The following is a 26,664-nucleotide window of genomic DNA, read 5'->3' as shown; positions in this document are numbered from 1 at the left end:
CACCTGCAGTACTGTTTCCTGCCTTAACCCTGTTACAGTCATGACTTTGCAATACCATGGATGCTTGTCATATTGTACTCAACAGTGGTAGTGATGGAGTTAAAGGGATGTGGATTTCCTTACATAAATTGTGTGTGTGTGTGTGTGTGGGGGGGGGGGCTTCCCCTGGCAAGATATGGCCCTATTGTGCTCCAATGGCAGCTTGTATGGCAGACAGGGCAGAGCATTTCATCCATGGCAACAATATGATGGTTGGATATGATGCAGTGACCGTGATGAAGTGGGGTGGTTGGAAGCAGTAACAAAAAAATCATGCTCAGGAAAGCTATTGAATGTGTTTTCTTTTTTTTTTCTCACCTGCACAAATAAGGATAGAAGAGTTCTTATTCTCTTGACTCCTTCTCATTTGAATTTCAGAGTGAATGCGGTATGAGAAAGCCCCAGAAAGGCAGCATTTAAAGAAGTTAATATGATAAGAGCTCTCGTTGTTAACAAGTATTAGCAGCAACAACAACAAAACAAATGCCTGATTTACATGGCTGGTGTTCATTCTTATTGTGCCTAAACTCAGATATGATGTGATGTAATTGTGGATGAATCAACAAACATTTGAGAAAAATCTGCCCAAGGAATGTTTTGAAAGAATTATATGCGATGGAAATAATAGATACTTCTCTGTGTGCGGTGAGAACTCCAGGTAACCCGTAATCTTGACCTCTTGAGAACTATCAACTGAAGCATGACGCATGCATTGAGATTGGGCTGAAAGGAGGAACATTAAATCAAACCAGAGACAATGTTTTGTGCTGGTGTTACGATTGTGGCCAAGTTTTGATGGCTTCTACAAAGTTCCCACTGAGAGAAAAATGTCTACTCATGAAGTAGCGAGAAGAAAGATCTAATGAAACCAGACGAACCAGGCAAATGTTACGATAGCTCACTTTTCAGTTTCGATTGACAAGTTGTTGTTTTTTTCCCCCCTCTTGATTTTCAATATCGTCATCTAGAAATATATTACCCCATTGTGATTTGAATGCAGTACAAATTCCATTTACTACTTGGTAGAGTGCCCAAAGGAATGATGTTTTCCTGATTTTTTTTTTTTTTTTGCAATTATGTTGGCATTGACGTCATATTGCTTTCACAGCAATTTAATTGATTGAAATTATAAAGTGCTCTAAATTGGTAAAAATAACTTTTGTTGTCGCCAATGGCAACAAGAACAATGACCGTAGGGAAACATTTGAAATGAAATCAGTCTTTTTAAGGATGTATTCTTGCATGTACGTAGGTAGGCAAGATCTGAAAATGGTCACTTCATCTCCGTAGTTACCATGTGTTCTGTGTAGAAAGGATTCATGGCAAATACATGTATGGACAAATTTTAGATCCTAGAAGTGCGACATAGAGAAAGACATAGAGAAAGAGAGATGCAATGAAAATGAGTTTGATGAATATGGAAGATCAAATTTAGATAATCAAAAGAGGCACTGCTGCAACAGGTCAGGTATTACATCTCATGTTTGTTGTAAAAGCACACTAGATTTTAATATCCATTTGCTGCTGTGATTTGCTCCTTAGTCCAATAGCATTAGGGTTTAACCTGGACATTTTTGGTAACAAGCTGATTTTTTCAGGAAAGGTCCAGGAATGTGTGTAAAATAACATACTAAAAGTCCTCATAAATCCTCCTTGAGCGTTTTCCGCAATCCAAGATGGCGTCCAAAATGGCCGCCATTTCATGTTTTTCTTATAACTTTGCAAGTAGGTTTCCCACAAACACACTTTAGATGTCTAAATATATGTTTTGAAGTACAAGGAACTCAATAGAATACATTATAAGAGATGTAGAAGCACACAAGTACCAATATATCCGCTTGAGCTCTTCCGCAATCCAAGATGGCGTCCAAAATGGCCGCCACATCATGTTTTTCTCATAACTTTGCAAGTAGGTTTCCCACAAACACACTTTAGATGTCTAAATATATGTTTTGAAGTACAAGGAACTCAATAGAATACATTATAAGAGATGTAGAAGCACACAAGTACCAATATATCCGCTTGAGCTCTTCCGCAATCCAAGATGGCGTCCAAAATGGCCGCCACATCATGTTTTTCTCATAACTTTGTAAATAGGTTTTCTAAAAACACACTTTAAATGTCTAAATATATGTTTTGAAGTATGAGGGACTCATTAGAATACATCTTAAGAGATGTTGAAGCACGCAAGTACCAATACGACCGCTTGAGCTCTTCCAAAAAATCCAAAATGGCATCCAAAATGGCCGCCATTTCCTGTTTTTCTCATAACTTTGCAAGTAGGTTTCCATATAACACATTTTAAATGTCTAAACATATGTTTTGAAGTATGAGGAACTCATTAGAATACATGTTAAGAGATGTTGAAGCACGCAAGTACCAATAAGACCGCTTGAGCTCTTCCAAAAATCCAAAATGGCGTCCAAAATGGCCACCATTTCCTCTTTTCTCATAACTTTGCAAGTAGGTTTACCTATAACACATTTTAAATGTCTAAACATATATGTTTTGAAGCATAAGGAACTCAATACAATACATATCGGAAGATTTTGAAACACACAAAAACGAATAAAACTGCTTAAGCTCTTCCAGAAATCCAAAATGGCGTCTGAAATTGCTGCCATTTCTGTTTTTACACCAACGTACTTCAACACGCACTTTAAATGTCTTAATATATGTTTTGCGACTCAATGAAATGAATCATATACTTATTGGATATTTTTTTAAAACACGCATTTACCAATAAAACCACTTGAGGTCATCCTGAAATTCAAAATGGCGCCCGAAATGCCCCTTTCCCTGTTGTTGTTTTCTCATAACCCTTCAACTAAGTAACCCAATTACGCACACTAAAATGTCTTTATAAATGTTATGGGAGTCAAGGAATCTAGATAAATTCTTATTCGCAAATTTGAAACAACCATATCTATACCAATAGAACCACTTGAACTCGTCCCAAAATCCAAAAGTGACGAAAGGTGACGAAAGGTGACGAAAATGGACCATATGGCAAAATATGTCGCCCTGTCTGTTTAGCATCAAACTGATGATAAAGTGTTTCCCTCGTAATGTCATAAGCGATTAAGAGCACACTTCAAGACTTTAACATTCAAAGTGATTTGAATACTGTATGGACAGCAACCACATTTTTAATTGAAATGTTTGTTGAATATTTTCAGGATGAAATATCACGGGTTATTAATAAATGATATATATTTAAACAATTTTGAGATAAAATTGTTAATGACGGCCACTTTGGACACCATTTTGGATTTTTGGAAGAGCTTAAGCAGTTTTATTGGTACTTGCGTGCTTCAACATCTCTTAAAATGTATTCTATCGAGTTTCTTATACTTCAAAACATATATTTAGACATTTAAAGTGTGTTTTGGGGAAACCTACTTGCAAAGTTATATGAAAAAACAGGAAATGGCGGCCATTTTGGACGCCATTTTGGATTTTTGGAAGAACTCAAGCGGTCTTATTGGTACTTGCATGCTTCAACATCTCTTAAGATGTATTCTAATGAGTTCCTCATATGTCAAAACATATGTTTAGACATTTAAAGTGTGTTTTGGGGAAACCTACTTGCAAATATATGAGAAAAACATGAAATGGCGGCCATTTTGGACGCCATTTTGGACTTTTGGAAGAACTCAAGCGGTCTTATTGGTACTTGCGTACTTCAACATCTCTTAAGATGTATTCTAATGAGTTCCTCATACTTCAAAACATATGTGTAGACATTTAAAGTGTGTTTTGGGGAAACCTACTTGCAAAGTTATGAGAAAAACAGAAGAGGCGGCCATTTTGGACGCCATCTTGGATTGCGGAAAACGCTCAAGGAGGATTTATGAGGACTTTTAGTATGTTATTCTAGACATATTCCTGGACCTATCCTGAAAAAATCAGCTTGTTACCAAAAATGTCCAGGTTAAGGCCTATTTTGACCTAATGCTCTTGGACTACCTGCACAAGAGCTTAGAACACGCATGGTAGGGTCTGCTCATGAATTACTGAAACATTTTTTCCCTTCATTATTCATTTTAATCCATCCATATTTTATGAATCTTGGTCTTTGAAAAAGACAATTGCTTTTTGATATGTGATTAGAAAAAAAGGTTGCAACACGTAATTCATTATATGATTTAATTTCATTTTTGGAATTAAAATTTATCGATACAGGAATATGTCAAGATAATGTACCTAATAGCTGCAACTCTTACAGAAGTATACCTGTAAAAGGAGATGAGATAAAGAGAGAGAGAAAAAAAAATTGTGTTTATTCTGTTGCATTTTGGTAGAAATAGATGGGGACCCTACAAGAAATATGTACATATCTCTAGGTAGATATACAGTGTGGTCTTGCATCTATTTAGTTATTTTTAATCAAATGAGGCACCCTTCCCCAAAAAACAAACAAACAAACAAACTTACAAAAACAGATAAAAACTAGAGATTGTAATTTGTCATTACTGACAAATTAAGGTGATCCGATTTTTTTTTTATCAATGATTCGAGTCCTGATGGCAATACGCATGACCATACAGGTTTCATCTGTGTTTAGAGACATTGGCCGTGTAATGTTTGGATTCTCATTTAGAAAAGGGAGTCATATCTGCCATCCTTGGTACTAAATTCTGTATACACTAGACAACGAAGATACAGCGACAAATACATATGACCTTTGACCCACCTTTACACTCCCAAGATGGCATCTGAGCAAAAACTGGTTATTTTGTGAAATGATCCTTGTAACATAGTCTTTGCGTGTGCAAAATATGGGAAAGATAGGACATGTATTCACCAAGATACAGGATGAAACATTTATGACCTTTGACCTTAATTTACATACCCAAGATGGTGTCCGATGAAGTAGTTGTTATTTTATGAAATAATGAACGTGACATGAACTAAACATGTGCAAAATATGAAAGTAATAGAGGCTGTTTTTCAGGAGTTATTGCAAAGAAAATTGCAGAAAGAAAGAAATATCTCAATACATAGAAGATAAGCTTTAAATTCAACCAAAACTTTTGATGTGATCCCGACATCCTTTGAAAAAATGAAGGGCACATTTCAGGTAGCGTAAAGTCTCAGCTACAACATACTAAAATCTGGGAGAAATTTACCGAAGGGTAAGTGAGCTAGTGCTCGATAAAAATAGTCATGTCAATTTTCATTTCCAGAAAAACTGCACTCCCATAGAGATAACACGTAAACTGGTCAAATTTGACAAGAGTAATTTCAATCCATTTTTACGAGGTGATGCCGTCATCCAATCAAAATTTTGTAATTTATGTTTGAAAGACCATTATATAAGCTACAACATACTGAAATCTGGGTAAAAATTAGCGAAGGATTAGTGAGATACGCGCGAGTAAACTTGAAATTTGATGACGTCATTTTGAAAATCTACTTTTTTTACTTTATTAAGATATTTGATATCTTTTAATCATTTTGGCAGCATTGCCACCCCATGAAATGACATGTACAACTCATCAGCTTTCAGAATATGTAAAGAAAATGGGGGGTCACCATCCATCCTGACGAGTAAAATCGGGTTTAAAATTGGCGTTTTTTTGGCATAGTTGCACTGTATATCGCCATTGACGCGCGCGCGGAATTTCGACTTTGACAGGCCCGTATGACGTCATATTGAGTCGGATTGACTTGAAACTTGGTAGAATTATTCCTTGACATTTCAAACATCCGATCTGTGTGAAAAACCGGGAAATCGATATTGCGTATGAGCTGTGTGTGCGTATATGCGCGCACGTACGCGTCCGTCCAATTTTTTCAATTTTTAAAAAAATGCTCCAAATGGTCTGAAACGTGTGCAAAAAAAAAATTTGAGCTTGATTGGAGCATACAAATATTTCAACGCGCGCGTACACGCACGTTTTAAGGGTAAAGATGAATTTTGAGAATATGAGTATAATGCGCTTGACTTGAAATATATGTGACGTAAATATGATTGCAAAATTCCATTCCATTAATGAGATATGAATGAAAATGTGTTTTCATATGACTCACGGTTGACTGATCACAATGATTTCACTAGATCTGTCGTCTTTTGGACACTATACATTTATATGGTAAAAGTTTGACATTGATAGGCAATGCACTTTCTGAGCTAACCTCTGCACAACTTTTGAGGAGAAATAAAGAAAGAAACAAAGAAAGAAGAAAGAATCCGTACAGATACAGTTCAGTGATCCGAGAGGATACTCGGATCACCTAATGAAGCTGTATTTCATACCCCATGTGCATAGGTACATAGAGCCTGTCTGCAGTGTACCGGTATATGAGGCATTAATTGGTAACTGTTGGCAAGTCATTTGCAAGGTACCTTGTGAGGTAAAATGACATTGAAAGGCTTTCAAGTTCCATTATCTGTCAAATTTTTACATGAATGCCAGGTAGTTTTAATTTTGTTAGAAAATATGAAATCATGTATAAGCAGACTTTTTAGAAAGCAAATTACCAAGAAAGTACTTTGTCTTGTAAGACAGTGCTCAAGCCCAAAGCTTCTTCCAATTATTCATAGGAGTTGAAGTGCCACAAGGTTAGGTTGTGTTTTGTTTAAACCCATTGAGAACGGACTGGTTTTGTTATGACACGCACTTCCCACAGGCACCTGCCCGAGTATTATACTATGGACTAAGTCTTCAACGGGTTAATATCATGTGTTATTTGTGCCAACGTGAAGAGGAGTAATAATGTTAAAATGAAAACGAGATCTTATTACCCAAGAAATCCTCTTCATTGTTGCAATGGCAGTGCCTTTTCTTCTCATCCTGCAAAATGAAAGTCGAATCTTTCTGATTATATCATTTGTGGTCAGTTTACAGTGCTATCCAGTAGCTGCAGTGCAGGCATATGGCGTTCATAAATGTGTATTTTGATGGGGAAAAAAAGATACACACACACACACACACACACACACACACACACACACACACATGCATACACAAAACTGGCAGAGGAGTCCATAAGGAAGGAAGGGTCTGCATATCACTGCTAGTGGAACATGAGGAAATGGGACATTACAATGTCAGTAGGAGGGGGGGGGGGGGGGGAAGGAGATGCACGTACCAAAGTTGAAATTGATCGCTAGAGCATTAGGCCACAGCCAAAGTTGTTGCCACTGTTTGCTGGCACTTGTCGAGTACGCTCCCTGACGCTCTTTCATTGATTTCATAGGGCCCCCCTGCCGTTAGATGCTTTGTGCCCGTGAACAGCATTTGCAGATAAGGTTGTGAGATTGCTGGCATAGATTTAATTTTCTTTTTTTCCCCATTTATTCCTTCTTTTTTTTTTTTTGCCTCTTCTGCCACTTAGCATTGTTTGCACTCAGAGCATTCTCCCTGAAAGTGTGGTAGGCAAAGAATGGAATTGACCGGTGAGGCTCAAACACACGAAATGTATCCTTGTAAAACTGGTAAATGGAGATTTAAAGGGACGATCCCCATCCCCTATAAAGGGGATAGTCTTGGTCACTGCCTTTCTACAGCCAGCAGTCTTGAGTTGTAAATTACAAGCATCTGCTTGTGATATAAAGAAAATATGTTGATGTTGGATTATCATGACAGTTGTAGAGTAGGTTTAATTGTGCTCTTTTCAATTTTATGCAATGAGTCCACTTTAAATGTATGTGGATAATTTGTTAGGGTTACTTGTTCTGTGAAAGTATCTTACCTGTATTGCTTTTTGCTGAAATTAAGCAAGCGATCATTGGACTCAGCTGTGATACTAAGCTGTGATATCATCATTGGGGTAAACATTCTCTTTTCTGTTTTGTTGGAATTGTAGAATTTTTCTGGTATATATTTTCTGTAAAATGCTTTGTGCAGTTGGAGAAGAGTCTGTTTAACTTTAAATATTGGAAGGGGAAATCCCTTCTGAGCTGAATGTGGCATGTGGACCCGTGATTATTTGACTGAAACTTTGACCCCATTTACACTGCCAGGCCAACCTAAATTATGGTACTCAGACCCACAATTTGTGCTTTTATACCAATGATATCTGGCTGTCCTAAATGAAAACAGATATTTTGTTGCAGTTGCACTCTCCATGTAAAAACAAAACAAAACAAAAACAAAACAAAAACAAGACAAACAAACAAAAACTTAGAATGGCATATGGTCGAATCGATCCACTTGTACCAACATTCGTTTAAATTTTGTCTAACATACATAAAGATACGTAATTTACCACCCACGGTAACTGACAAAGTTTCCTGCACAGAAGAGTACTTGCCTGATTTCTTTTTTAGATATCAATAAATCCTCAATGAAATATTAGTATGTTAAATCTCTCAAGAAAGAGAATTCATCGTGCAATGACAGGAGTATGTAAACAGCTGCAGTGTGTGCAGTTTGTGCACATGTACGCTAATGTTTACTACTATCTCCATTTGGGCTGGTGCTGGTTAACACCAAAAGTAGACCAACCAGAGACGGGCCAGATACCACCTCAAGAGGTTGTCCAAAAGCAGTGTTGCATTTGGACCCCATGTGTGTTTACATCAAAATGTAGGCCGGCCTCGGTACTGCAATTTTCTTGGTGTAAGAGTTGTCGTACTCTCATGTCCACTCCCCCAAACATCCTAAAATAAACCAAATAAACCAGGACACGTAACAACACTTTGTTCTGTGATTCTTCCTGTCTCATGGATGTAGGCCGGTGAAGGAAAATGTGACATGTTGATGAATCTGGAGGAGGAAGTATCCGTAAATGTGCCTACTTGGCGGTTTCAGCGATGCTTCAGTGAACGGCGTCTTGGGACTCATTATCTTCCAGAAATAGCATGTGAAGCCATGAAAGCCATGAGATACAGGCATTTTGTGATATTTCGTGCAGGTCAACAACCATCATATCATTATTGAAGGAACTCTTGGTCAGACATTGAGAATGTTACTGCTTTTCATCCCTATTTTCTTTCTGATTCGTATGCAACTTTTCACAAGACTGGCAGAGTCGGACAGTTTGAGAAAAAGAGAGAGTGAGCGATGAAAACTAATTTTCTTGTCTTTGTAGCATTGGTGAGCATTTTTGCAATACCACACACTTGCAAATCATGACTAAGCACAAGATTGCTAGATATGATCATTGATGAGTGTGTGCAGCTTAGAGCTTGATCATCATTGGTTACTCAGGTAATGGAATGTTATGAGTTCTTTGTTGTCTTAATCAAATGTTATTGCCTTGTCTACAAACTAAATTTCTCTGATTGCCCCGTTATAGGTGTGAGCAGAGTAACGTCAGTTTCATTGAGGCAATAGCAATTGTCCATCCGTCCTATCCGGCTATTTATGTAACTATCTATCCAGCTGTTGATCACCTTATGTTCATCTTTCTGCCTGTCCATCTATGTATTTATTCATGTATTCACCTATCTGTCTATCTTTATCAATCTTTCTAGCTATCATTCTATATCCCTTGTGTGATTTGACAAAGGGGTTCCTGCATTAATTTCCATAACATGTGCATGTATGTTTATACACATTGCTTTTGTTTTTATTGTGTACATAATGTACTTTTGATTTATTTTGTGCCGAATAAAATTGAATTGAATTGAAAGCCATTACAGTTTCAATTTTTTTATATTTCTCAAAATAAGGAGATATTTGTAACAATGAAATAAACATTTAATTATGATAATGTATTAAAGTAAGGGCAATACATTAACATAATCATATCAACATTTTCATCATCATATGGTAACATATATAGCTAATAAAAGTAAGAGAAATGTAATTGTACCTCCATAAAAGCTGTAGGATCTAAAAATGAGAGATAGAGCAAATTAATGATACTTATGATAGTGAAAGTTTCTTTTCCAAGTAATTTATGCTTTACAAGCTCTGCTTTTCTGTAAATCACTCTTTTCCATCAATTTAGTCACTTACTTTGTAGTTACCTCAAAGTATATGCATTTTTTATATTTATTTTTTCATATTTAACATTGTATGAAATCTTCATGATCTGCATTGCTTAGAATTTGTGAACAGTGTATGATTTATTTATGTTTACTGTGTATTTGTTTGACTGCGATAGAAATAAAAGCTCAATTGAACTGAATTAAATTGAAATGAATAGTACATTGTATGTTCAAAGGAGGAAACATTGTTTTAACGCAAAGTTAACATGATACTGAAGTACAGTGGTAGTTGATAACACATATCAGGCAATTTAAACTTAATTTTTGCAGAGCATTTGTGACAATGATGCTTTCCAGTACTCTGGAGTATGAGGCCATGCACAGACACGTACGAATGTATTCAGTTTCTAATCACAGGCATGCAACGCTAAACCTTCTGAAACTGATTTGGTTTGGTCTTGTCTTCAAATGTAGTCTTCTTTGCCAGTGGCATGTACAGTATATCTGGTTATTCAAGCAGTAGCTGTGTCCTATCTCAGAGTCGAAATATAGGTCACTACTTTGGCACTTTTCACCAAAGAGGATGTATACTGTAAAGCATGATATTTTCTTGGCGTGAAATTTTCACAAATGGGAGCCGATGACCTTATTTGTAGCATGAAATTTTCACGAGTTGCCTCTGACATTCAATGCATATAGTGTAGATGTGATCTTTGGTGTGCATTTTAATTTCGTGAAACTTGGCTCTCGCGAACATTCCTTGTTTTACAGCACTTGTAGTGGCACGCTGATGAGAAACTTTTCAGCAAAACTGGTATGAAATCCAACCATACCCTGCAAGTTGTTGTTGTTGTTTTGTGCAAGGATTGTGCATATTGTCCTTTGTAATGACCAGGTCGGATTCATTATTTTGATTTGGCATCTAGAATTGTTTGTATAGTCATTGGAATATTTTGTTGGGAGACTACCCACTGAGAAGGGAGAAATTTTGTGCCATCAATCTGTCATGCTCACTCTGATAAGAGAAGTCTTGCATGTTTTCATTTTTTTCGCTTAAAAAAAAAAATATCTGTCTGGCAGCATTTTACTAGTGATACTCTCAGTTGAGTCAGATAAATTGCAGTCCAGTATTGTATGTGTTTGTCTACATGCTGGTATTACAGAGTGCAAAATATCCCAAAATGTCCACATCATTAAAGATTCCACACTGTATTATATTTAAACAAATGGAAGCACAAATGTAGAAATATTTGTACAATAAATCAATGTCACAGAGACAAAATGTACTTTCAAAAATCAAAGAACCTGATCACTTATCAAAAGATAAAATGGTAAATCTGATTGCTTCCTAGATTAACTTCTACATGTATGCACTTTTTTCTATTTGTGCCCCCCCCCCCTTCTCTGGAACAACCTCCCTACTCATATTCAGTCCTCAACCTCTATTGACACTTTAAAAAGGAAACTTAAAACCCATATATTTTATTAACAGAACTGATGATTATGTACTGTTGATTATTTGTATTCGTAGTTGTTTTATATGTTTGTTTGCTTGTTTTTGATAATTTGTAAAGCGCTTTGAAACATGTTTGTCTTAAGCGCTATATAAATTTTAAATTGATATGTGTGTGTGTGTGCGTGTGTGTGTGTGTGTGTGTACATTATACAGATGACTTCAGCAGTGTCATATATGACAAAAATCTGAAATAGTGAATAGGATTTTTTTAAACATATTAGGTCTATAGGGAAGGTTTCTCTGTTTTCCAATGTTGTGTTGGTAAGGACTTGTTTACAGCTTTCATTAAACGTATTTACAATAATTAGATGAATATTTTCCCAACACTCTTTGTTTAAAGAAAAAAAATCTTTAGGCAAGTTTATTGCACAGCAATTGATAGAAAAAGATATTTTACTCATATGTTTACATCTACTGAAGATGTTTTGATTTAAAATTTCTGTGTGTGTGTGTGTGTGTGTGTGTGTGTGTGTGTGTGTGTGTAAGGAAATTGCAAAAGCACTGCTGTGCAAAAAAAAAGTAGCAGTTTCCAATTTCCAGAACTAAAAGAAAGTATTGAGTTGTTTTGTGTATCAAATTGTAATGAGCATATATGTATGGGTGAAATTAGACAATGTTGCTATTTGTGCAGTCCTTGAAGTGATGAATGGAATATTTGAAGTTCTGTGTTATTCTTTGTTGTTTTGGATATATCTCTGTAGTGTATTATTGCAGCTGGTTAATGAAATCTATGTCTTCTCTTTTTGTCTCAAATACTTTTTTTGATGAAAACTTAACCCTTTGAGGACGAGTCCCTAGTATACTAGGGCAAGTGTGTATGGGAATAGCGTGTTGTAGTAAAATCAGCCCTTCCTCAATGGGTTAAGAGAAGAAAAAAAGTATTAGAATATGTTGCGACAGGGTTATGGGAATAGGGGTGGTTAATCTTATGAGCAGTGTGTGGCAGGGGTCCTTACCCCGGATTAGCAGAATGCGACTCTGAGCAGTGAGTTTGAAATTGTGTTGGCCTTATAGTCAGTGAAGGTGTGTCTTCGAAGGTAAACACACTTGTGCCCGTCTTTGATCCCATAAGATTACACACCATAACAGGCACCTACACCCAGCATGCATTTATAAGCGCACACACTCTCAAACACACATACACACATACACATACACATATATGCACTCACAAGGTATGCAGATGCACATACTGACAAACACACATTGCTCTTACCCTGTGCTAGATGCATGCCCACCCATACCAGTGTTTAACTGCAACATCTCTTACTACTCATGAGCAGGCATGAATGGCCTAGCTTGCACTGCTATATAGCTAAATACCTCTGCTCATTTAGTATTGCAAATCCATGCTGCTCCACCAATGGCTAAGCTACTTCAACCAACCATGAGCTCTTTATTCCCCTCCCTCTCTTTCACTTTCCCTCTCTCCCTCCCCCCACTCACTCACGCATTCGCTCGCATCTCTCACACTCTCTCTCCGTCTCTGTGACGCTCCGTCACTGCTTACTTCCTGGTTCACTCGTTTTGCCAATCGCTTGTTGATGGTGTGATTGCGTCGCTCCGTGCAGCCGATCTTCGCAGGACGTCCAGCTGCCGAGGCTAAAAAGTGCCGCTGACGGCTTCCCAGCAGATGCCATCGGTGGAGGATATTGCAAAATTCTCCAAGCTTCAAACACACTGTGTGAGCTTTACACCACTCCGAGGCAGATACCGGTGTCTTAATACTGCAGATATTGTGTCCATGTTTCTCCCAAACACTTCTCTCGTGCGTTTAATTTCTTCCTCTCTTCGTCTCACCTCCTCTCTCATCCTCCTCTTTTGCACGTTGACCCTGTTCCCTTCAGAGGGTCACGGTCGTGGTGTCGTGCGTAGTAGTTGACATCGTTGAGGATGCACTACCCACCAGGATTCATCACGCGCTGAGATCTTCTGGAGATATGAAGCGGTGACTGTCAGAGAAACTCTTCCATATCTGAAGATTGTTGTGGAAGATAATGGGAAACAAACGGTCACTCCTTGAATGAGCAAAACACTCACCTCATTTCACATGTAGTGGAGTTCCAGTTTTGGCTTGCTTTTTTTATGTTGTGCGTATCATATGGATAAAGTCTGTGATCTACCAACATCTGGGGTAAGAAAATTATTTTACTCTCATACTTTAGCCACCTTCTTGATTGGAAATATTTGAATGTAAACTCTCTCTGCTTCTCATTCCGTGTGTTGGATTCCAGTATTACTGCAGAAAGTATGTATGACTTTCAGCGGTAAGGAACAGTAGACAAATTCATACCTGAGTGGTGATTTATGTACAGACTGTCTCTTTTTTTCTGTGATGCACACAATTCATGTGATGGCTTGAATGTAAATTATCTGTGGTAATCTTATGTTAGACATAGAATATTTGTCAGCTGTTAGTGTTGGTGTAATGATCAATGCCTGTAGAATGGAGGAGACCAGTTTAGCATTATTTATCCATGCAAGAATGCCACTGATCTTAAAATTGTACCTAATCTGTCAAAAGAAAGTCCACCCTACAAAGTATACATTCAGATAATTGTTTTTTATCTGATGGGATGGTGTATTTGAAAGTTGTTTATACTTTTGACACTCGGCATGCTGTCTATACATTCATCCATAAATAGCAGAATGCAGCATGTTTTGTGTCTATTTTTTTTATAGTACAGTTAGTCTTCACACCGTGACCATTCCCAGCAGATACTCCATCAATATCATTATCTCTCCTGCTTTTATTAAGTCTGTTTTATGAGCATATTCAAAGAATTATCTAAAGATATAGGTATACTTTTGATAATGAAAGTGGATAGCAAATATTCAAAATCTGTGTAGCTGGGATGTTATTAATATCAACAATGAAAAAACAAAATAGAAGCATCTGTCTTGTCAGCTCATTTAAAGAGGAAACCCAGTGGGAAAGTTTTGTAGTCCAATGTACTCAGTTGGGTGTATGAAGTGTTGGCAGATACTTTAAATGTGCAAAATAAAGTTTGTGTGTCTACTAGACATAGTTTTTTCTTATTCTGTCCCTGAGGCACACAAAAGTATGCATTATAAATCATAGAGGAACTTGTCGAAACAGTCAGAAGTAACATTAATACTTAAAAATCATGAGACATTGTGAGAAGAAATTGTGAAGAAGTTTCCAGATTGGAAATCTATTTTAAATATTAGCTGTTGATGAGTTTAAATCCCATTTGCACAAATGTGTATGTGCACATACCTTAGAGTCTATTAAAGTGTGTTTCAATGGACCCACAACTTCAAAGCCATATTTCTCAAAAGTGACATTATTACAGATTTGATTTTTCTGTCATTTTATCTTGGGTGCATGGGTAGGGTCATCAAATTCTAATGGATTTTACTTAATTTCAAGGCTTGGACTCTCTATTTTGCAATATCTAACCTAAACTGAAATATCTTCACTGATGAACTTCTGTTGATTGTGTTGGTGCAAGATCACATACAAGGCAGTTAGATCATCTAGGTGAGATGTGAAATTACCATGCATGCATGTTGAGAACAGACCACACTTTCCCAGAGACGTGGCTTGTGGAGTAGTTAGCCTTGTTTCACAGCTGTTTTGACCCCTCATACCAGGCTTTGTGATATTCACAAAAGTTTGTTTTATGCCAGCCTGGGGCAACCAATCAAGAATGGGTATGCCATTAAAATACAGCATGTGCAATGTCTTGGTTGTCCAGTACTGGAGAGCAATTTTTTCTTTCAGTGACAACTATTGAATTAAGATTCCCTGCCTGTGAAAAATGATGTATGACATATGATCATTCATCTGTACAATCTGTTTGCTGGTAGGCTGCCTTATTTCGACTTTCTGGTTAAAACTATGGGCCTTGGTGCCTCCAAAAGTACTCTTCACTTCAGGGCTGCACCCCTCAGTGAATAGTACTATTTTTTACTCACCTCTGCCCATAGTTTAAACCAGAAAGTTTCAAAGCAAAGAATATACATACATACAAAAGAGATAAAGAGATTGGGAGAGAAAGGCAGGGGGAGAAAGAGAGAGAGAGTTGTTTGAAACTTGGACCTGCATACTCCCTATGATTACACATCTACAACTCTGGCCCTTAATGTTCCATGTTTTGATGTACAGATAGCCACACATCACAGCAGAATTGTGTGTTCATGAAACATCGTGTTTGGATTTTTTTCCTCTTCCATTGTCAAGAGTAGGTGCATTTGTGTGTGTGTGTGTGTGTGTGTGTGTGTGTGTGTGTGTGTGTATGTGTGTGTGTGTGTGTGTTCTTAGGTCCATATTGGATAATATAGAACAATTTACAAGCATATCTTAATGAGACATGAAAAAACACACAGTCTCTTGCAGTGCCACAATTTTGAGTTACATATCAAAATTGTCTCTTGAAATTATTGTGGTTCTGTTGATGATTAGAGGTGTCTTTGATTCCTTTTTTTTTTTGTTTCCCAAAGAAAATATTGTTCATTTTGATGTGAACATTACAATGTTGATCTTCAACATGGTTCTGGTTTCAGGCTGTAGCAGGCCATTAGATGTCTTGAGTCAGTTCTTGGAATCAATGTGTCATGTGCAGAAACATGTTACCTCTAAAGAGTTCATGTTTAATGAGAGGGTTGAGGCACTACGTGTCATGAGTATACTGTGCCCATATATAATTGCAGAGAATGATGATGTTAAGGGTATATCTTGCCACTCAAATTCTCGTGACTTTACTGTCAGCATTCCATGAACATGGAGTAAATGATCACAGATGGGCTGTGGATAACGTTGACAAGCATTTGAAAGGGGCTTTGTATTATTTTTGCTCTATTTTTAGGGTCAGTGATCAGATCTGTGCATGACACTTTCCTGTTATCATCTTCAGCAGATAGCTTGGATTTCTACAAACGTTTGACCTGTATTAGCAGATGACCTGACATTTGTAGCAGACATGATGTGCTGACCCATAGACACACTGCTGTTCCTCTTCTTCCTTCTCCTTCTCCTATATATACTCCCTCCTCATCTTGCGTATACTATTCTTCCTCCTCCTCTTCTTCCCTACTACTCCTCCTGCCTAGTGTAGGCACCAAAATCTGACTTGCTAAAGAGCGGAGTTATGCGGCACCTGGGGAGAGGCGTTTGGTTCCTGCTGATTTCGGGTATTTGAATGGAATTGGGCCTTGTCGCCAGTGTTTGTTCTCTTGCCCATGCTCAAAGGCTCAAGCACTTTGTGCAGTCAGGACAGTCATCTTGCTACTAGTATTTAAATGTGTGTGTGTGTGTGTGTGTGTGTGTGTGTGTATGTGTATATAGTATGTATATGAAAGATGTAAAGAAGAGATTAATGCATTATTACCATCCAATAACTGTTAATTGTTGCACCAAATTTTTGATGCATCATGTGTGACCTTCAGGGTGTATGTACTTTACATCTAGATGTAGAGAGAGAGATACACACACATACATGCACATACTGCAATCAGGCGCACTATATCTATTTTGACAAATTTATCTTGCTGTTTGTCTATCTGTAGCATATTAAACATATATGTGTAGACCTACACATTTAAGCGTGTGATTGATTGGTACGTATGATACTGTATGTATACACATGTTAATCTGTTGATATCCATTCATATGTTGCAAGGGTGAGTTTTTGTCCCCGCCGAACGAGTTCGAGCAGGGGACTATGAAACGGGCTCCGTACGTGTGTGTGTCCGTCCGTGTGTCCGTGTGTCCGTCCGTGTGTCCGTCCGTGTGTGCGTCCGTGTGTGATCAAAATGTTCAAAATGCTACTCCTTCGCCATTTCTAACCCGATTTTGATTCCGTTTGCTTTATATGATGGCACTAGGTGAGGGCTTCAAAACCTCTACACAGAATTTTGACCTTTGACTTCTTTGACCTTTGACCTTGATTTTTGACCTATATTGTACATTTTGCTACAAAATGCTACTCCTTTGCCATTTGTAACCCGATTTCGATTCCGTTTGCTTTAAGTGATGGCACTAGGTGAGGGCTTCAAAACTTCTACACAGAATTTTGACCTTTGACTTCTTTGACCTTTGACCTTGATTTTTGACCTATATTGTACATTGGCTACAAAATGCTACTCCTGCGCCATTTCTAACCCGATTTCGATTCCGTTTGCTTTATGTGATGGCACTAGGTGAGGGCTTCAAAACTTCTACACAGAATTTTGAGCTTTGACTTCTTTGACCTTTGACCTTGATTTTTGACCTATATTGTACATTTTGCTACAAAATGCTACTCCTTTGCCATTTGTAACCCGATTTCAATTCCGTTTGCTTTAAGTGATGGCACTAGGTGAGGGCTTCAAAACTTCTACACAGAATTTTGACCTTTGACTTCTTTGACCTTTGACCTTGATTTTATTTACCTATATTGTACATTGGCTACAAAATGCTACTCCTTCGCCATTTCTAACCCGATTTCGATTCCGTTTGCTTTATGTGATGGCACTAGGTGAGGGCTTCAAAACTTCTACATAGAATTTTGACCTTTGACTTCTTTGACCTTTGACCTTCATCTTTTTACCTATATTGTACATTTTGCTACTAAATGCTACTTCCGGCGGGGACATATATTACGCACCGCGTAATTTCTACTTTTTTTTGTTGTGTTTGAAATTATGCACCAGGGTAGCTCTAAAACAATCATATGTCATTATGTGAAAGTGTGTGTATGTTACATACTTTCCTTAAATCTAAATAAGTTTTGATGAAGTGCAAACTAGGAAAGATAATCTGAAGACATGCTTGGAAAGACATGCCTTGTCATTTAAACCTCTCAGGTTTAGAACCATTATTTGGCTCACTCATAAGTTCTTGCATATGATGGGATATTAACCAGTCTGCATTGATAATAAGCCACAAGATCTATCAAACAGCCAACTACAAATAAGCCCATTATCACTCTGCCTCAGCTCATTAGGCTCCCTCTGTAAATAATGAAATAAAACAAAGAAATTCATCAGTGGGTAATTTTGTCTCTTTCATGTTCAATGTGAAGTGTGATAGATGACATTTTACATGCCATTATGGTCGTAGTTGCCTTTTAAGTTCATTAGACCACATGTGCATTTATGAGAGCTTACGTGTTGCCAGTCTTGTCCAATGGTTAGTTCTGTCAGTGAGAAATGATTGCAGTCTGTGTATTAAGTTCCTACAAGAAGATAAGTGAGAATTTTATCTTGGGACATATCTTTGCTCTCAGACGGTCCCATCAGGAAATATTGCAGTGCCATATCCAACGTGCCATAAAACAAAACAAGGAAATGTTTCTTTAACCCGTTGAGGACGGGCTGATTTTGCTACAACACGCATTTCCCATAGACACTTGCCCGAGTATACGCGGGACTCGTCCTCAACGGGTTGATAAAGTTTGGGATGATGATTTGGGTTATTGGCTTTTTTTTCCAGCTGCCTACAGATATCATAAGTCTGCCAACTGATACCTAATTCCAGCAGTCAATCGCTGCATGATAACCAGTCACACCCTCATTGCTAGTGGTTGCATTGACAGCATACAATGTAACCCATCAGCTCCTTTCCCTCATAGTATTGGTGGAGATGAGGATTGGGTTTTAACTTTTTGTGAGATACCAAAAACCACTTATGAAATAATACAGAATATACCATTCTAAGAAGAATTCAAACTTTATGAGATGAAAATCGGTTGTGGAATGGCAGAGATATTAAAAAACAAAGTAAAACAAGGCAATCTAATCAAAGGAGGGTCCCACCTTTTATTAGAATTGCTCTGTTTTGGATATCTCAGCCATTTCAAAACCAATTTTCATCAAATAAACATTGAATCCCTCTTGGAATATCATGCTCTTTCATATTTCGGAAGAGGTTTCTCCTTATCTCACCAAATAATGGTAGAAACCAGAAGTTAGGTCTTGACCAAAACTATATGATCCCTTTAACATGGCAAACAGGAGTCCATGAATCCATTAACAGTTCACAGATAATGTGCCTCAGAAACAACATACTGTTTACACATATGCTATAAATTGCTGAGTCCCTCAAAACCCTTTGTTTTTCTTATCAACAATACACAGTTATCACATAAACAGGTATTCAGATAGAGAATTGAATAGATGATATATTTGTTCTGACAGGGACAAGCCTTGAAGTGCAGTACACAATGCAGCAACAATACAAAATATAATCTATTGCGTATTTGATTATAAGCTATGTGTCAACTGAAGAAGCATGTTAATTTGGAACCAGCACATATTTTCACTTGTTTTTCATTATGTGATCAGTAAAATTTTTAGTGTCTGTATGTGTATGTACGTGTGTGTGTGTGTGTGTGTGTGTGTGTGTGTGTGTGTGTGTGTGTGTGTGTGGTGTGGGGGGGGGAATCTGAAGGATGTTGGGATATGCAATCAATAACATGTTGATTTCACAGGGTCATCAAATTATGAGTACACAATATGCATTGAAATAATCCTGATGAGAGTAAATGTTACAGTATATGTTTCCAGTTACACCTCTACTTCACTACTTCAACCTCAAAACATTGTCAGTTTCATTTATTTGTTGCACTCTATTGCTTACTTTTGTTGGGAGGGGGGAGGGTGGGTATGATCAGTAGAAGATTGGATAGGAATGAGGATCATGAATGCTCATACAGCTAACCTTGTATGACATTGATTTTTCCTCAGGAATTGTGTCAAGGTGTATTCAAATTGCAATTTCACATCTTGTGATAAGCCCACAAATATTTCTGCTGGTAGCATGGCATGTAAAGAAAACCTCACAAAACAGAACTGCAGAAAAGACTGAAATTATACCGTGATATCAGAGAAGTAGCATTCCTAGATAGTTACTATGACTGTTATTATGCCAGCATGTTCAAAGGAGATGAAAAAATATACCTTATTTTCCTTGCTGGCTGTGGAAGCATGCCAGAGGTTTCTGAATATACTTGATCTTTTGATATTTATCACTGTTAATTGGCCCAGTGAGAAGGGAAGACTTCTTCAGACAATAACTACTGTAGCAGTTGCCATGACAACAACTGCAAGGTTTCACCATTCCTGCTCTCATATGATAGTGTTGAGAAGTGTAACTTTACCAGCTGTCAGGTCAGAACTTATCATTCATTTTTTTGTTGTAATGCATTTCAAGATTTGCAGATAAGTGGCATTTGGGGGAAAAATCAATAGATTTAGAATTGGCTGTGAGTGCCACCCTAAAATAAAGCTTACATACACATTCTTGTTGATAAATTGCAGTAAGATTGCACACTAAAATTGGCTGCAAAACTCAAATTTAAACAGCAATGCTCATGTAATCATGTTTGTTGTGTGGTTGTTATCATTTGGGGAATGTATTCTGTCATGCTCCAGCACAGTATAGAGATTCTGAATCATCCAATTTACAAGCACCCTTGAAATTTCAGTCAAGTCTACATCTTGATTTGGTCTCCAATAAACTTAATTTGCCGTCAAGTCTGGCTGTTTCAATTATCAGCAAAAGTATACATGTCCACAATGGAAGGAATATTTCAGGCTAAAAGCAGCTCAGCTGTGTGCCCCGCCCATGCAGAATGCAATCAAATTAATTTCATCATCTCTGACTGCATGGCTTGATTTCCACTTCTTTGTTTTGGGTGCTTTTTTTTTTGGCAAGCAGTCCTAATGCATTTGGGTGTGCAAGCACATTCAAACAGCATTTGAGCAGTGTACATACTGCCATATACTCGTAGTTATCTTTGAGAATTTTTTAAAATGCATTGTGGAGTCTTGAAAACCTTTTATGCTGATTGTACCTGCCAGTACCTATATGTGTACCTGTTTTCATCTTTTGGTAAGCCTCCTCAGATTAAAAAGGAAAAAAAAAAATGATCTCACATGATATCTGAACAACATTCAGTGCAATTTTAGAGAAATCTTTAAAAAATAAAGAAATAAAAAAATAGATTAAAAAAATTAAAAAAAAAATCATCGAAGTAGTAATATCCATATGAATTGCTGTATTTCCAGAGATTTTGGCATAAAACAAAACCTGTTTGAGAAGAATTTCCTTCCATTCCTCTGACACCAAACGGTGACGTTGTATATCCCAAGAGAAATGTTGATAGAGGGAGGGAGAGAGAAAAGGGGAGGGATCAGAAAGAGAGAAAACAAATAATAGTTATTCTTTTGTAGCTACATCCTTCCTTTGCTAAAAAGCTGATTATGTTTAGGATATTAAAGGGTGTGTACAGTTTTGATCAAGGTGAGGATTTAGCTTTTAATGTTTTGCGAGATATTCAGAAACCATTCTATGAGATGTCAAAGAGCATGCAATTCTAAGGGGTATCAAAAGTTTATTTGATGAAAATTGGTTTTGAAATGGCTGAGATATCCAAAAACAAGGTGAAACAATGAGATCCTAATAAAGTTGTGGCCTGTCGCCTTTTATTATTATCATTTTTTGGGATATCTCAGCCACTTGAAAACCAATTTTCATCAAATAAATGTTGAATCCTTCTTAAAATTACATGCCCTTTCATATTTCATAAGAGATTTCTCATTATCTCTTAAGAATGTTCAAAACATGAATCCCCACCTCAACCAGTACTGTACAGTTCCTTTAAACCAAGATTGATAAAAATCAAAGTAGCGAATCATGTTGTAAAAAGTCCCATTCATTTCATAGTCATGATATATGACATTAACTTGAGTGATCATATCACTTTCTTTCTTTCTTTCTTTGCTTTGGAGTAAAACATGATCATGTCAGGGGAATTACAAGAATATTTTATGATACAATGTATACTTTCCCCAAAAGAGCCTTCTAAATTTTGTTGTGGCTTTTATTTGAGTCACTGCTTGTCCCCTACCAAAACCATGTTGGTCTTCAAGACTTGAGACTTTGTATTTGAGAGCTACCGTGATACCATCATTAAAACTTACTCTGAAATGTTGCCATCTCTGCTTTGGCAATTATAGAAAGAGGAGAAATGCTTCCCCTTCTTCAACCAAGACAAGAAAAAACTTTGGGGAAATGATTCAGCATAGTACCATTCTACTGTAGCGACTCTGCAGAAGTTGTGGAAGGTGTAGGGGTGCGTTAAAAGCAGTCGGCAGGAAAATGCCAGCTGCCCCAGAATGTTATTGCCATTAATAACGGCCGTTAAAATGGAAAACATAACCGCTATTACAGCGTGACAGGGCATAGCTGTGACGTCATCAGACACACTGGGTTGTCTGCAAATTTATTTGAAATGTAATGCATTTAAAGGGTAGACCTCACCCTGGGAGACTCCTGGCTGCATTCTGATTTATATACTAACTCCTGTGGAGATTGTGAACTATAGCATGTCTGATCAATGGTGGTGTATTTGAATTTTGGGGGGAATATGTGTCTTCAATGCCTAAAAGTCAGTGTATAGCCCTTTTGTAATTCTTCTGAATCTTTGTTACTTTTGAAAAATGCTCAAGTTGCATGTTTCCATGCAATATCTAAGTTTTTAAAACTTATTAGTAACATGCAAACATGCAAGTTATGCTCAGTCTAGGAAAAGATACAATCCAATATCTGTTGTTAATCATATTACTACCAATGATTGACAAATGATGTCAGTGGCAGAATCCTGGTTTGGAAGGATTTTGTGGGAATATCCAAGTAATCTGAAGAAAATAATAGAAAAATTATTTTAGATATGCAACAATCCTATTCAGATGTTCATTTTGCCACATAAGTGATATTGAGGGTATCATGAATGAACACAAGTCAACATGTGTAAGATCCTAACATTCGATAGTATATGATTATCATGTGATTGGAGGCTTTGTTCTTTGAATATGTGATGAATCCCTCTTCAATTTAATATGCAGAAGGAACAATCCTCTTTTGTTTTATTTTTGCGTATTCCATTTTTCAATCAGATTCTCCTCTTTCTTCTTCTTTTTTTATGAATTAAAAAATACTGCTTGTCACATTTCCTATGCAAGTGGAATAATTCATGTTGTTGCTGAAATAATTTAACAAAACAGCCAACAAGCTAACAATAACTGCATATCTTTCCCAAAGTTGATATTTCTTGTATGGGTTGTGGATGGGAGTCTGCTACTCTTGTTGTAATCTTGCAGCCTCTTTGTGCTCTGAGTGAACTTGAACCTGAAAATGTCAGCATATTCTGTTCTTCATTCCAGATTACCCATTTGATATTGACAGGGTTTCTCAACATTGAATATGACGTGCATAATATTTATGCACTACTTTATTTACATTTTTCTTTTTCTGACACAGTTATTTTTCTTTTTCTGACACAGTTATTTTTCTTTTCTTTTTGCATTGTATATTTATGACAATCTTTGCTGAAAAAAAAAATGAATTACCATCAAATATTGCTGTGCGTGTTCGAAAGCAAACATACTATACTCAGGATATTCTGTTTATGAGCAGCTGTGATAAATTATAACTCTGAAAAGATTTAAAGGAAATAATTGTTTAGCAGTATGCTGAAAAGGGATTCACAAAACATCAGAAGTTTTCTTCAAATGAAGAAAGCAAATCTATAAATATATAGATAGATTGAAAGAGATAGGTAGATAGATGGATGGATAGACAGATAAACAGATAAATAAGGAAGCAGAGAACCAAACAGACATTGATGAAAAGGAAGATAGATGAATAGTTAGAGTGATAGATAAACTGACTGAGAGCTAAACAGGCAAGTAGAAAGTTAGACAGATAGACAGGTGAGATTGACAAATAGAAAGATAGAGAGAGAGAGAGAAGAGGAGAAGACAGACAGAAAGAGAGGTCGGAAGATGGAGAGGAGAGAATGAGATGTTTTGATGGATGAGTATGTGTGTGTGCCTAACCGCCTCCCTGCATTAAGGTCTGTAGTGAGAGCTGTCTGTCGGACCCCCCAATAAACACTGTCCATTACGCTCATTCGTCTGCCTCATTCCTGCTAGGGTGGCTTCCTACGTTGAACCCTCCACGCCCCGGTCATACGTCTCTGCCACAGTACGGGATTTGTCCACAACCAATGGGGATTATCGAGAATGCGGTGACTTTTTCGGAGGAACTATGGGGAAATATATTGAAGAGAGAAAGATACATGTATGTCAATGTGCATGGATGGGAAGTATTCGTTTGCTGAAATGTGGCCCTGCCATCTCAGCCACACTATGCCATAAATGCGGTCTCACATACATTTCTTGGACAAACATGCACCTCTTGTATCTATCAAATTTTACATATAACATAGTATCGATCTTAAACACAACAAACAAAAGCAACTTCTTTGTACCTTAAGATGATCGTCGGTGTATGGAATGCCTATGGACGCATTACTGATGGAGAATGTTAAAGAAATATTGCCCCGTTTTATTTTTTTCTGACTCTCTCGGTATGATGCATTACAGAAAGATGTAGTTTGTTTGACCCTTTGCAGCAGTGCAAGTACAAATTAATTGTGTTGTGGTTGTTGTACTCTCTTTTTGACACAATAGATGCTCTCAAAGGAGGAAATGCTCTTGTGATGATATGTGTGTAACTTTGAACATTGCTTTGTCCAAGTTGACAAAACGCTTCCTGTGCATCAATTCATTTTTATGTCGTTTCCTGATTAGAGAGACCACATGACACCCTGTAAGAGAAAGCAGCTCATCAGACTGGAGCACTGATAAAGCTAAATAACATGTTATTTGCTTGAGAAAAAAAAAGTCTTTAGATAATCTATGAGATGGAGACCATATCTTTGTGTCTTCATTATTAACTTGTTTTAGGCATGTATGAGGATGTATGCGTAGAATTTGGTTAATTATCAGGAGGTAGCTAGAGGCTCTTATAATTCATTCTAATTTCAGTCCAGGCAGGGACAAAGCAATCACAACCATTGCCAAGACTTTCTGTACCACAAAAGAAAATTATAATAATAGCAGACTATATCAAATCTTTTTGTTTTGCCTAATTAGAGGTTTTTCTCTTGTGTTTATGTGTCGAACTTCGGGATACAAGATGATCATGAATGAGAAACAAGTATGGTGTGGGTTTTGTTGCCAGTTCCAGGCAAAGTTGATGAGATTGATGTGAAGACCAACAATGGAAGTGCTTGTCACAGTTCAGATGATGCCCAATGATTGATTTCTCCACTCCCGGATGAAAGTAAAGATCCTTTGGCAAACACATTAACACCTTGTCATCTGCACTCGAGAGATGAGGATTGCTCTTTATCACTTTCCTTTAAGTTGCTTCTGCGTCCGCCCCCCCCCCCCACTCATTCTTTAGCCCCTTCTCATTAGCAAATGTTGATTAGGGATTGATCCATTCATCAGATTGATGACCTTGATATTCATAGCCAACTTGCATTCTCTAGCCTGGGACTAATGATTTTTAAGGCTTTTGGTAATAGCGGTGAGAGAGGACTCACCGAATGGTGCATGTATGGTGAGCAATATCAGGGAAGATTGTAAAGAATGGGGTATGAATTAAAAATGAAAAAAAAAGTCAATTAGCTTTACAGCTGAGACACAATTGAAAACCTCTAGGATAGAAAAAAAAAAGGGGGGATGATGTTCATCTAGCTGTCAATAGAAAAGAAAAAAAAAAAACATCCCGGAAATACTGAACAAGAAAATACCACTTGAACATGCTTTATTTGTGTGTTGATATTTTTTTTCAGCATGTAAAGCATTGCTTTTGACACTTGGTGGATATTACACTCAGATTTGCCACCTAGTGCAGAGAATAATATTGTACATTTCATTTTGAACTTTTAAGAAGACAAAAGTGATGCTAATGATATAAATATTACCAATGCATGCATATCAAGTTGATTTAAGACTTACCTTTGACATTTTTGTCTCCATTTTATTGATATAATATTGATGCTAGTTGCTACAAATAGAGTATAGATGTGAATATTGTAAGAACCTGCAAGGTGTCAGACCCGACTAGGGAGGCAGTTGTACATTGATATCATGCAAAAATGTCTGGCTGCAATGAAAGGCCCTCTATATTTCCACATCTAGAATTGTGTGTTGAATAGAAAGAAGAAAAAAAAAAAAAGAAAGGAAGGGGGTAATGGAATTCTAAACTCTCAAGACTTATTTGTATTGGATTATCACTTTTTTTTTCAAATACTTTCAATCCTACTTGTGGGTTCTTCGTGATGTGAGTTATGCATGTGAATTACATGACAACAATAGTAATCCAAGCTATTTAAAATCTAGCCATAACACCTTAGATGAT

At 37.1% G+C, this 26,664-nt stretch overlaps 1 long non-coding RNA gene across 1 annotated transcript in view; it reads left to right on the top strand.

Moving 5' to 3' along the window:
- The window catches only part of LOC139739546 (uncharacterized), a 93,195-nt gene that overhangs the window by 15,531 nt on the left and 51,000 nt on the right, over window positions 1-26,664 (top strand). The gene's annotated exons all lie outside the window — the stretch shown is intronic.

This window comes from Diadema antillarum, unplaced genomic scaffold (genome assembly GCF_040938485.1).
Source record: "Diadema antillarum isolate AM-2024a unplaced genomic scaffold, OU_Dant_1.0 seq00000804_RagTag, whole genome shotgun sequence".
NCBI classification, from domain to species: Eukaryota; Metazoa; Echinodermata; class Echinoidea; order Diadematoida; family Diadematidae; genus Diadema; species Diadema antillarum.
This window is presented reverse-complemented; position numbering and strand designations above follow the sequence as displayed.